The sequence below is a fragment of the Pithys albifrons genome, chromosome 1 (genome assembly GCF_047495875.1).
Source record: "Pithys albifrons albifrons isolate INPA30051 chromosome 1, PitAlb_v1, whole genome shotgun sequence".
Taxonomy (NCBI): Eukaryota; Metazoa; Chordata; class Aves; order Passeriformes; family Thamnophilidae; genus Pithys; species Pithys albifrons.
In genome coordinates, this window is record NC_092458.1 from 12,128,520 (window position 1) to 12,141,472 (window position 12,953).

At 38.8% G+C, this 12,953-nt stretch overlaps 1 protein-coding gene across 1 annotated transcript in view; it reads left to right on the forward strand.

Moving 5' to 3' along the window:
* Window positions 1–12,953, forward strand: part of MID1 (midline 1) — a 253,424-nt gene that overhangs the window by 19,520 nt on the left and 220,951 nt on the right. The window lies entirely within an intron of this gene.

Sequence of the window (12,953 nt, forward strand, 5' to 3'; positions counted from 1 at the left end):
GTCCTAGAAGCATAACAAGTAGAAGAGAGCTGCAGCCAGAGTGTGCCAAGACAGATTTACCTGTTACCCACTTCTGAGAAACCATTCCTACACTGATGGTGCCAGCCATGACAGGACTCTCAGCTCAGGGGCTAAAATGTACCTGTCCTCTCTTTGGGTGCATGTAAGTTCAAAAGCCAAACTGTGCAAGCACTGAGCCTGTGGAGCCTGTTGTCTTAGCACCTCTTGTGGGTTGATGGAGATCCTTCAAGGGGCTATTGCTCCATAGCTTCCTATGTGGTATTTGCCTATTGGGATGTCAGTTGAACATGACTTTTGGGGTAACAAGTGTCTCTAAACACAGATAAGGCACACTTATTAGTAACAGTAATATTTTATGTTTTTCAGCATTAATGTTTTTCAGAGATTGCCACATTTTTGTCATGTATGGGCTAAAAAGTTCACCTTTTTTCTTTTTTAAACTTGATTCCCACTGAAAAATGAATGATTAAACTGGTATGGAAATTCATCCTATTAAAACACCAGACAGGGCCTCTCTCATTTTCTTTTTCTTCATGGAAGTGTGTGTCACCCACCTATACAACATTCATTTTTTTTACCCTGTTGAGTGCTCTGTAGATTCAGAGTTGAAGTACATAGGATATGCTTGAAGCTTGGGGTTATGCCTCCTCTTCCTTGTGGCCTACCCTGGGAGCCTGGGCCATGGAGAACAACATGATCTAAATCTTGAGAGGCCAGGAGTTGGGAAGCAGAGTTCAGGTCCCACTAAACACAGTGTTTCTGGGTTATTTGCCCTGAGGAATATGAGATGTGGGACCATGGTCCACCCTGTAGGTGAGCTCAGAGGACTGAAACCCCAGAGACAAGCATTTTGCTTCCCTAGGTGACAGTCCTGGAGAGCTGGCTGGAGGTGTGGTTAACGTCAGGCCAAGGTTGACTACCCTATATGCTCCTGTTGCCTGAAGGTTGTTTGATGTACTGGAATGCAATAAAAATGCTTGAACATAAAATGTAGGTGAAGAAACATGGTTAATGTGTGAAACGTTAACTGGAGTCAAGCAACAAATGTCTGTGATGGGTGCAGGAGTCCCCTGCCAGACCCTGCAATGGAAATCAAGTTTCCATTCAGTGTGGTTCTGAGTAACAGCCAGGACACAAAAGAAAAGCAAACAGTCACTATTATCTTCCTTCTGAAGCAGCTCCAAAGTGAATAAAAACACCGGTTGTTTAGAGACCATCAATTAAGCTAAGAAGTATTTAGAGCAGGTGCAGGAGAGATAATGAATGAAAGGAGAACTTTATAGTCTTGTATGTTTCTGAAAGTTTGGCTTTTTGATGTTGTGCTTACTGGGAAGAGTATGGACTTGATAATTGGAGCCTGTGATTCCTTTATGAATGGTTTTTAGTTTATTAAACACACTGCAAATGACAAGAGGAAAGGTCTAAGTGATGGGAACTTTAATTCCAGTGGATGTTTTATTTATGACTGCAGTAATATTGAACTTGCGGATAGAAGTTTATAGTCTTGTTAAACTGTGATTTATTAAGGTAGATAGAGTTATGCAAACTTTCATGTCCTGAACTCTCTAGTGGTGTCTAGTGGGATTGCTTTCAATGAATGTGGTTCCTGGGAACTTGAAAAGCCATTTCTGATAAAGGGTAAGAGAAAAGGAAACATTAATTATTTTCACTTTACAGAGGAGAATCTGAGAAATAGAGGAGCAGAGGCCAGAGATTTTACAAAAAGGTACAATGTTTAAACCAAAAGAAAATTTAATTGACATTTCATAACAGAATTCTGAAGATGAAACAAGAAAACCAAAGCCTCATATCCCAGTAGAAACTGAGGATTAACGTGGATCAATGTAGCTTTTTCATCTCTAATTTTGGAAAAGTCTCTTATGTCCCTTCCTAAAATAGGTAACAGTATGAATTTTATTTTTTAACATCACTTTTGCTTTATTCTATCAAGATTTAACTGTTAGTCTTCTGCACTTTCATGCTCTCCACTGATTGTTCTCTCACTGAAATTTAATGCGGTTTACAATTAGTTTCTGAGCTTCTTTGTTTTTTCCCATCTGGAAAGGCAACTTTACTATTTAGGGCTAAAGGTGATAGAAGGAAATACTTTAGATGTTAATCAGAAGCATAGCCCTGGTTTACTGAGTTACCTAGTGAAAACCACTTGATCCTCCTGGCCATCTTAGTTAATAAACCAGTAAATAGGAATATGTCTTCGCTGATGGCTAGATCCTCCATCCAAGCCAACCATCCCTCGGTAAATGTATTACCAGGTTAAAACTAACTGCTACTAACAGAGGTGAAGCAACTCCACAAGCAGTGAGCTTGTGAGCTGCAATGGTACACAGTGCATGCCTTTGGTACATGAGGGGGACAGTGGTATTGGGAAGTGTGTTGCACTCCTGGGGTGGTGCAAAGCAGAGGATTGGTGGTACATTTGAGATACCATGTGACACAGAGATGCCAGGGCACTGTGGTGCAAGGTAATACTGAGATAGGGATGTCTTCCAGCCCCTCCTCCCTGTCCCACACAACTCTGCATGATGGCAAGGCTGTACCAGGGGGAGGTCTGGTGTAAATAGGTGTATATCCTAATTCATACTTCTTTTATGTTGTGAAAGCTGCATTTGCTAAGGCCAGCCAATAGAAGATGGCACCATTGCCAGTGGGAGGGTGGAGGTGAGAAAAGGAGGCTGTATTGGGTTTGTGAGGGAAAGTTTTGGTAATGGGTGGCTTCTGTGAGAAGCTGCTTGAAGTTTCCCCCATGTCCAGGTGGCTCAAAGATGGACCTGCTGCTGCCTAGGGCTGAGCCCATCCGCAGTGGTGGTAGCACCTCTGTCGCAGCTTATTAAGGAGAAGGCAGTTACTGCTTAGAAGCAGTTGCAGCCAGAGAGGAGTGAGAATCTGTCAGATAAACAGCCCTCCAGACACCAAGGTCAGTGAAGAAGGAGAAGGCAAAGGTGCTCCTGATGCCAGAGCAGATATTCCCCTGCAGCCTGTGGGGAAGGCCACGGTCCAACAGACTATCCCCCTGCAGCCCATGAAGATCCACAGTGGAGCAGATACCTGCCTGCAGCTTGTGGACGACCTCACACCAGAACAGGGGTGTGTCCAAAGGAGGCTGTGACCCTGTGGGAAGCCCATGCTGGAGCAGTCTGTTCCTGAAGGACTGAGCCCCATGGAAGGGACCCTCACTGGAGCAGTTCATAAAGAACTTCACCCAGTGGGAAGGATCCATTCTGGGAAAGAGTGTGAGGAGTCCTCCCCCTGAGTGTCAGAGAACATCTGATGAGCTGACAACAAAGCCCATTTCCCTTCCTTCTGTGTCGCTGGAGGGGAGGAGGTTGAGAATTCATGAGTGAAGTTAAGCCTGGGAAGAATGGAGGGATGGGGTTCTTTTAAGATTTAGTCTCACTTCTCATTATCCTACTCTGATTTTTTTGGTAATGAATTCAGATAATTTCTCTGAGTTGAGTCTATTTTGCCAATGATAGTAATTGATGAGTGATCTTTCCCTGTCCTTATCATCTCCCATGAGTCTTTAACTATATTTTTCTCTCCCCTGCCCAGCTGAGGAGGGGAGTGACAGAGCAACTTTTTTGTTGGATACCTGGTGCCTAGCCAGGAGTAACCTACCATAGATGCTAATGCCAAGAAACTTGAGGTTACTGCATTTTTTTTCCTGTCTCTCCACTGACAATCTCCTTGAAAAAAATCCCAACAAGACACTGTCTACTCTTAATTACTGAGAACTTTTCAATACTGAGAAGGATATAAAAGAAAAAAAAATTGACTGCTGATACCAGCAATGAAACAAACATTCTCATTGATTCCATCCCAAGTTCAGTGGGGAGAAAGTAACTGCTTTGTAGAGGCAATGAGGTTACTTAAGAGCCCCTGTGTTGACCAAGTGGCAAGGATGATGAGAGGATGAGTCTTAGGGTAAACACAAGCTGAAGTCTCATCCACTGGTTAAATTAGTTAAACATCATCACATATGTAACACAATCAGGCATGCACAATGACACGTGGGAACATACAGTTCTTTACCATGGCTGAACATATGCCTCTATTAATGCAAAAAAGACAGAGTTCTATTTCAGTCAAGCATAATATAGTTTGCTGTTAAATTCACAGTTACACTCAACATATATTTGTACATTTGGTTTTAGTTTATTTCAAACTGCCTTGCCATTTTTAGGCCTTAAATATTTATAAAATCTATGGAACTCGTTTTGTTTTGGTTTTCTTTTTTTTTCCCCAACCAAATGATTCTGTGATCCTTATCTAGTACATTTTTATAAAAGACATAAAATTTTTATGTGCAAGTAACTTGAAATTCTCTCTACTAAATCTTGCTAGTGAAAAACTCTGTAACTACAAATTAGTTTCCCCATACACATAAAAGGAACAGAAAAACAGGAGTTAAACATTTTGATTTGTACTTTCAGTGAGTTATAAACAAGAGATGTGGAACCACACAAGCAAGGCACTGTTTTATGTATACTGATGGTTGCCTTGAGTTTACTTTTGAATGTAAATATGAATTTAATTAGCCTTTGGATAAAATGCAATGTGTAAGTATACAATCATTGCCCTCTAAGGTTCTCTTTAAAATGAAGTGATTCATTCTTAGACTTTCTAGAAAGACGTTACAGCCCAGTTGTGAGTTACAAATTAGCCATATATGGTGACATCATTATATATATATCTTACGATATGAATTGACAAAATATTCTGCTAACTAGCATGAGGATATTATTTGCTTTTAAAATTCAAGCATTAATTATTTTGTTTTTCAAAATGCCAAATTATTTTTCTCTATGCAGTTATACTTTCAGTTCTCAAACACTAAAACAATTAGGGAATTAAAGCTAGGATTAAAATTGTCTCAAAATTAGTTTCCTGGCATCATTCTAATTAAATTATAGGGGGATTTTTAATGAATCTTCCATTGAGAAAAGTTTATTGCTTATGCTTTTTATGTGTCTGTCATACAACAGTTCAGCATTCTTTTTATTTGTATAATTAACTTAGATTTGTATTGCCTTCCTCAGATATTTTTCTAAGCCTTGAGAATTTTGAAATACCATTTTAATTTGTTTAATCTATTAGAAATGCAGGCATTCTTTCTTCTTTTTTTTTCTTCCTCCCCCTTCTCCATTCCCCTTCTCTCTTCCTCTTTATTTAGCTGCAATTGAAAATAACTCTTTAACTGTAATGACCCTGCAAGTCTGCCCCCAACTATGACACGGTTTGGATTTGAAAAGCCATAGAAGGATTTTTCATTACCATTTAATCTGAAAAATTTGCATTTGTAGAAGAAAACTGTTTTTTCCTGGTGTAGAGTTCCACTGCAGGGTGAAGCTTGCAAGATCCCTGAGCAGAGGCAGCACATGGTGGGGCACCGTGTGCTGCTACTGCCTCACCAGAGGGTTGGTTTGTGGGTTGAAGAGAGCAACATTGAAGCTTAGTTTCTTCCCTCCCTCACCTTTCTGTAGGTGATTGCATATGGCCATTTTCAAACGTGTCACCAGCTCTGCTGGTGTTCTCTCACTTGGTACGCAGCTATTGCACACCCTGGGAGAAGGGAATGCAGCCTCAGACAACCTGGTTTTGCTGCCATAACCCATGTATGCAGCCTTATTATTTAAAAGTGCCTGAAATTAGAGAATAGGCTTTCATCAGGAATCATCTCTCTGTTGAAAAATTACTGGTTTTCTTGTGGCTTGACACAGATTCCTGTGTGGACTTTGTTTTCTTCCTGTTTGGATGCTCAGATTACACAAGGTGGTTCGTACGTTAGATGGCACTGTGTGTTTTGGTGGTGCCTTTAGTCACTCCTGTTGTGTTAAATAGAAAGTAATTAACTTTTAGAAGGTGTGCTAATTATAAAAAGCAGTCTCTTCATGTTAGTTCTTTGTCCTTAACAGATTAAGAAAATCTGCTTTTCTTGTTCCCTCTTATATATATTTTTTAACTTGTATGGTTTTTTTTAATTTTCCCCGCTGTGTTTCAGTAGCAGTACTGGAAATGCAGAGCAGTAAAAAGTCTATGGAGGGAGCTGGTGAGATCAAAACTGGAATACACCTCTCTTCCCACTCTGAAATCAAAGGGATTTTTATTGTTATATATGTGATTTAATTTGAGTCTCTGTGATTTGCGAAACTAAATATCTGGACAAAGTTTATCCATTAGTAATGGCCACATTACAGGACAACTCCCTTCTCTTTAAATCTGGAAGCACAGAAAATGATAGAGCTGATTGTGGCTTAAAGACTTATGAAAGAGGTGTGAATAAAAAACTAGTTTCTTAGTGAATGAGCAGGAATGAAGTTATTCCATTGATGCATCTGCTATTTGATACATCTCTGTTGTTAGAAGATAGAGATCAAGGGAAGTGATCTTTCTTTAGCTTGGACAGAAATTCACCTCTGAAGAAGGGGCCAGAAGGAGGCCAGGTCAGGTGTCTGCTAATGGGGAAGGTCCTGGGCATGACTGACATGGAAAACCAGCACAGTCTTCCAGGTGTGGTTTGGGCACTGGGATGAGCCAGAGGTAATCCCTGCAAAGGGTTATGCCTGTGACCACCCTGTTTTGGAGGGCCTGAGAATTTAACAATGTGAATGTGAGTTATTCCATGCCTGTTGGCCTTGGTGCCAGAGAACAGTCCCAGGCTCATTTAATTGACTAATATAACGTAGGCACTGTGTCCCAACAAAATGCTAAACAAACAGGGGAATTTACCTGGTCTGGACTTTTCAGCCCTAGCAATGCAACCAACAGCAGTGGCATACCTGGTAAATATTTTACTATGCAGGTCTTTGGAAGTGGTACTACTCTTGTCTGCATCTGCTGTGCCTGTGTTATAAGGAACTGTAAAAGCAAGCTTAGTCCAGGAAAAGAAAAGCAAATGGAACTGAGGTTCGATATTGTATTTAAATGAGAAGATAATGTGACTTTGCAGGCTGGACTGGGGTGAGGGAAACACAGATCACAACCTGGCTGCATTATTGACTCTCAGGGTGACTTTGAGCCAAATACTTCATCTTTGGTTTTCAGAAGTGAGTAATGATTTTTCCTGCTAGCTGGACACGCTTCACGGGGTCATAATTTGGCCCCTAAAATTGTGACCTTCTGTACACATAAAGCTGTAATTTTCTTAGGTTTGCATTTCTAACATGGAAAGCTAATAAAGGCATTTGCCCCATTTTTTTTTTATTATTTCCGGTAGTAATATACAGGGTTTTTGTAACTACAACTGCTTCCTACTCTGTAGAAAGTAATGATTTGAAACATCACTTCCCAATCCCACAATTTGTGTGACAGAGTATACTTCTAATCCTTAAAATAGTATTCAGATTATTTATATTAACTATATATTTTTATAACATACAATACGTATCAACATACAAGAAACAATAGTTTAGATCTGTATAACAGACTTCATAGGTGAAGAAAAACCACAAATGTATATTTTAATAATACACTTTACGCAACAATAAACTGTTACCAGCTCAACTTTTACACAGGATTAGAAAGGAATTCAAGCAGGTGTGGCAGATTATAGGCTGAAAGTAAAAACCCGATAAAAATACAGACTCCTTACTATTTAATTTCAACTGAATTTCCAAAAGTTGAGTTAAGGCTCAGCTTATGTTTTCATTACAAGCAGTTTTTCAAGATCTTATTTAATAACTTCAGACTATATATTAGCTAGTAAGCTATATACAGATATAGTTTGAGTTTTGTAAGTCTACTTGAAACAAGAAACTTTTATCCACTTAAATCCTCTATATACCAATGACTATGATAACATTTACATAGCTTGTGGCTTACAATTTTTTTCTGGGTTTTTCCATTAGTAAAAGGGATTTTTCTATAATTCTTACTAAAAATCAAGTGTGGCTGTGCACTTTTGCTACCTGTCATGATTGTCAGATGTCAAATGTGTGGAAACTCTACATGGTAATAAGAATGTGAGAGGTGGATAGGGTGACAGTAAGCTCCTCTGTTGCTTGGAAATGCTGGGGTTTTGCAGTATTAAAAGCCTGTGTTGGAGAAACTTCAAATTAACTTGTCTTTTTTTTTTTTTACCATATTGTGATGCTTATTATTTTTAAAGATATTTGAAATCACAATGACTCATTGCATTGGTTTGCTTAGGTGGAAAGGTGGGTCAGCCAGAGAATTGGTCTAATCTTCTGTATCTTTTGGTGATAAAATTGTATTTCCTCCTATGGGTCTGACTGCAATGACAGTTGGTCTAATTAAAATGATCTTTGCAAATACAGTTTCTCACATTTTCATCCTTTGAGCCTGATCTGACACTTCTCACTTATTTTGTCTTAAATTTACTGAAAAAACAAACTACAGAAAGAATAGAAAACTGAACTTTTTAAGAGCAGTGCTTCTTAATAACACAAAATAGACTTCACCAATAAGGTAGTAACTACATGCTTAATCATATTTAATTGGAAAACACAGTTTCTGTAGAACAACATCACAGTTTTCTCAAGTTAATTTAACACAAATTTGATGGCCTTATTATCACTCTAAATTTCTTCCCTAAACCATAATGTGGAATAGGAACTGCTGTTCACAGCATAAAAAAAATTAGGAAATAAAGCAGTTACATCATATGGACATAACCTCCATTTATTTAAGACAGAGACTAAGAAGAATCCTGACACAGTCTATTGAGATTTTGTCTGGATTTGCCTTCCCTTTCTTCACCTGTGATAGGGAAGAAGCTCAGCACAGTATGAAACCAACACAAGTCTTCCCTGCATATTTTGCTTTCTATGGCTTTTCTCATCCAAACTCAGTCTGAAATGCTCTATACAACTCAAACATACCAGTGGAAGCTAGTGGCAGTTCAAATCTGTAGAAAACAGTATTATAGAAACATTTGGTTAAAAGAATTGGAGAAATGAATCCCAGAAGCTAAGACAAATTCACAGATTTGTATAAGGAAGAAAGATGAAAGGAAAAACCTGAATAAAAGGTAAGTCCTCAAATCAAACCATCATGTCTGAAGTCCTTTAAGATTACTCACGAGTTCAGAAGGAATCTGATTTTGTCCATAAATTGATAGAAGAGTGGAGACCAATTTAAACTGCAGAAATCAAGTGAAATGAAGGACTGTGAAGAACATCCTAAGTGGCAAAAAAGAGTGACAGGCACAAAAATGTGCAGAGCAGACCTACAAGAAAGATAGGAAGGGAGCAGGTTCTGCAAGATCATCTACAGAAGGTCCTTGGAGAACTATTCAGGAATAGGTAGACAGTCAACAGAGGACCAGGACAAGAAACAAAAACAGGATGAGGAGGCTCTAGCAGGCAGTAGCTCTAAGATGCTGTGCTCTGACTGCTAGCCAGTTTTATTTGCCCTCCTGATAGCACAACAAAAGCATTCCAGACATAATATTTACAGAAAATAATTCCCTTTGGATGGATACATGTGTAACACTGGTATTGTTAACTGAAATTAGTTACACAGCTGTACATTCCTACAGGTAAAAAGAAGCAAGAGCTTGCAATCTTATGGCATATAAACAGAACATATTGAGAGTTTTTCTTGAAATAATTGAAATTATGCTGTTTATAGTTCAGCCACTTAGGAAGAGAGAGATTTCCTTTTTCAGAAAGCAAAATGTTGCGATATTATTACTCAAGAATGCAGGGCACACTGAATTTATGCTCTTGATCAGTGTGTGCCTGTAGTTGTTTTACTGGTAGATTCCCATGGGCAAGTCCCATGCCCACATCTGATACTTTCTTTGAACACCAACAAGATCAACACAAGTGCTTAAAAAAGAGCAAATTCCACCCTTTTCTCTGCTAGCAGGAGAGGAATTTTTTTCTAAGACTGTGGGTCAAAAAAAAAAAACGTAACCAGACAGGTGATCTGTGCAGCTCTAAAATCCTTGTTTTCTATCACACTGGTATGACTGCTGTTTGAGAGTCTTTTGCTGGAAGGCCATGTAAGATTAGCTGGAAGTAATGTGTTGCCCAGGGAAGACACAGTAAGCTGGCTCTGTGTGTTTGAGCCAGTGACAGTGCCCCAGAATTTGCACGGTCTACCCTCAGCTTAAGCACATTAGAGATGGTACATTACAAATGACACTTGGGTAAATGCTAATAGAATGCTGTGAAGGAAACAAAGAAAGGCATCTAAGAGTGCTCTGTGCTCTTTTTTTGACTTTTTTTTAGATCATCTCAATATAAGATCCATTTATCATAAAATGGTTACTGTGACAGATCGAAAAATATTATTTTAAAAGGCGGACTAGACTCACTGTTGGCTTGGGCTGTCATTTCCTTTTTATTATTGCAAGGATATTTCCCTGCCTTTCTTTATTAAGCTAGCTTAATTGAGAATCCAAATAGCACCCTTGAGACAACCATAGGGGCTGATAGCAACTGCACATTAGAGTCAAAGCCATTCTGTTATGAAAAATAAATCATGGTCTTTCTCATTCACAGGGTTTCTTTCCAGTGTTTTCTCTTAGGGTTTTTTTTAATGATTTTTCCTCTGGATGGAGACTTGACAACTGATAAAGAAAATCACTTACAGTTCAGATTGCCTGGGGAATGAGGGGGAGACAAAGCTGACTGCATTCTAGGAATTCAGTATTTGGGAGACCATCACGGTCAAATGCCTGTATCAAATACACACTGTATAAAAAGGATGATTTTTAGAAGAAAGAAGTGGGAAACTTTTAAGGACCTTTTGTTGATGGTTATGTCTAATATACAAAAGGTGGTGACAGCTCAGTATAGCTTTTGTATAAAATAATGGATCACTACTCACGTGATCAGTAAAAGTACTGAAACATTCATAAAAAGTTAAATGTCACTGGGAATCTGGGATTTTTGTTTTTCACAGCAGAAGGAACTGATCTTATGGAAATACTCTCTTTCAATGATTTCTCTTCAATAGCAGTGTTGTGGTATGAGGCAAGAAAACTACTCTTGAAGGTAATTTATTGCTGAAGTGGGAGGCTTTTTCCAGCTCAAACTTTTCATTACAAGTAGTATTATGAGTCTCATTTCTATTACACCAGACAATGCTTAGTTTTGTAAATTAAAATAAAAATGGGCCAACATCAAGACCAGCAAGATAAATGTGGAAAAAACATTTTTTTGTCTTTTTAAGGACTGTGATTAACAGTTTGGGGTTATTAGGCCAAATATTACCATTCTCTATGCAGTAGAAAAGAAAGGAGGAGGAAACAGCGGGTGGGTGGAGAGGCCCATGTGGTCAGTGTGTCTCTGTTGCTGGTGTTACCTCACTGTTGTCTTACCTTCAATAGGCTGTTTCTCAGTGAAAATGCACCGTTCTGAAGGGTCTCTACCCTTTTGATACATAAGTGGGTACATACTGCACACCTACCAGCATCACATGTAAACCAGCTCTAAGACGTAGAAGGGAAGAAGGAAGGCCAAGCAGTCCTATGTGGAAGGGTATTTGCACTCTGGATGACATCAGATTTGGAGAGCTGGAATTGGTTTCCTCACACAGGCCTTTGGTTTCTGTGTTCCCTCTTGCTCCTTCATGTGGCTGCTGTCTTCCTCTTCTCACTGGATCAGGATGAAACAGAATGGGATTCTGCTTTATTTTTTCTCCATCCGCCCTGTCACGCCTCCACGTTAGATGTGGGACTTCCATTAGCATCACTTAATCCCACCCTGCAGTTGTTTTCAAGGCATGGAGAAAATGTGTCCATCACTGAAATACTGTTTGCAGAGAAGTGGGAAGCCTCCTGTGCCTCCCAGTGAGGTAACTACTCTCTGGAAGATAAGCTCTCTGACACGAGAATCCTAGGTTTGATTGTTCCTGCTTCAAGCAGGAGGTTTGCCCAGATGACTTTTTTGTTTAAATCCATTCATACGATGCAATTCCATAGTGACTACCGAGGACTGGGAGTGAAAACCCTGTCAAACCCACAAAACAACACGATAAAGATACATGACAGACAAGGACTTATAATTTGCTACTGTTAAATATTAGCATTGATGAGGCAGGATTACTGTTGCTGTACTTTCCTGGGGAATGAAAACACAGCACTCCTGGGTGAAGCCTGCACTGAGAACCATTCTTAGCATGTCACACAATACTCCTGAGACATCAATGATTTAGTTATTCTCACAACTTCAGCCACAAAACATTGCTTAATTAAATAATGTAAACATACACATGCTGTATCTGTGCACACCATTTGGGGAGGCTTTTTCAAAGTGGCTGGCACTTGAAGTGGGAACTCTGACAGTGTGAATTCTAAACATGAACTAGGAAAAAGGTTACATTTTTGAAACATCTGTAATCATTTGTGTGCCATATAAGTTAATTTTCTGTGTATGGATTTTAAGCAGTTCACTCCTCTTCCATTATGTTCAGACATTGTATGCTTTGCATTTTTGAAACCTCTAATTTTCCTAAGGTTTCTAGAAATAAAATTGAAATTCAACTAAATTAATTATGGTCAAAATTCAATAAAGTCACTATTATCTGCCTGCTTTTTTATTATTTTTAACTACATCTCTGGTGAAAAGAGAAAAAAGGTATCAATATGAGTTAACACTTAACTGTATGACTTGCAGGTAATGTTATAAAAACACAGAAGAAAATTAGTGAAAAAGCATCCTTCATTTCCCTGCATGGGAAACAAAACTGCACACAGGTGTGGAGTCCAGTCTGAGAAGCAGAACATCTATTCTTAATACAAAATATAAATTAGCTGTCAGGCTTGAGGTTAAATTAAGCAAAATAAAACCTTGTGTTACTAAATCAAGAGTATGTACAAGAGGTGTTCTCACTGCTTAAACTGGAATTATTTTGCAAATAATTTGCATAAAAATTACAGATTTTTGGTAAGTAAGAATCCCCAAAGTAAGTAGCTGTGCAGAGAAGCAAAGACTTTTATTATT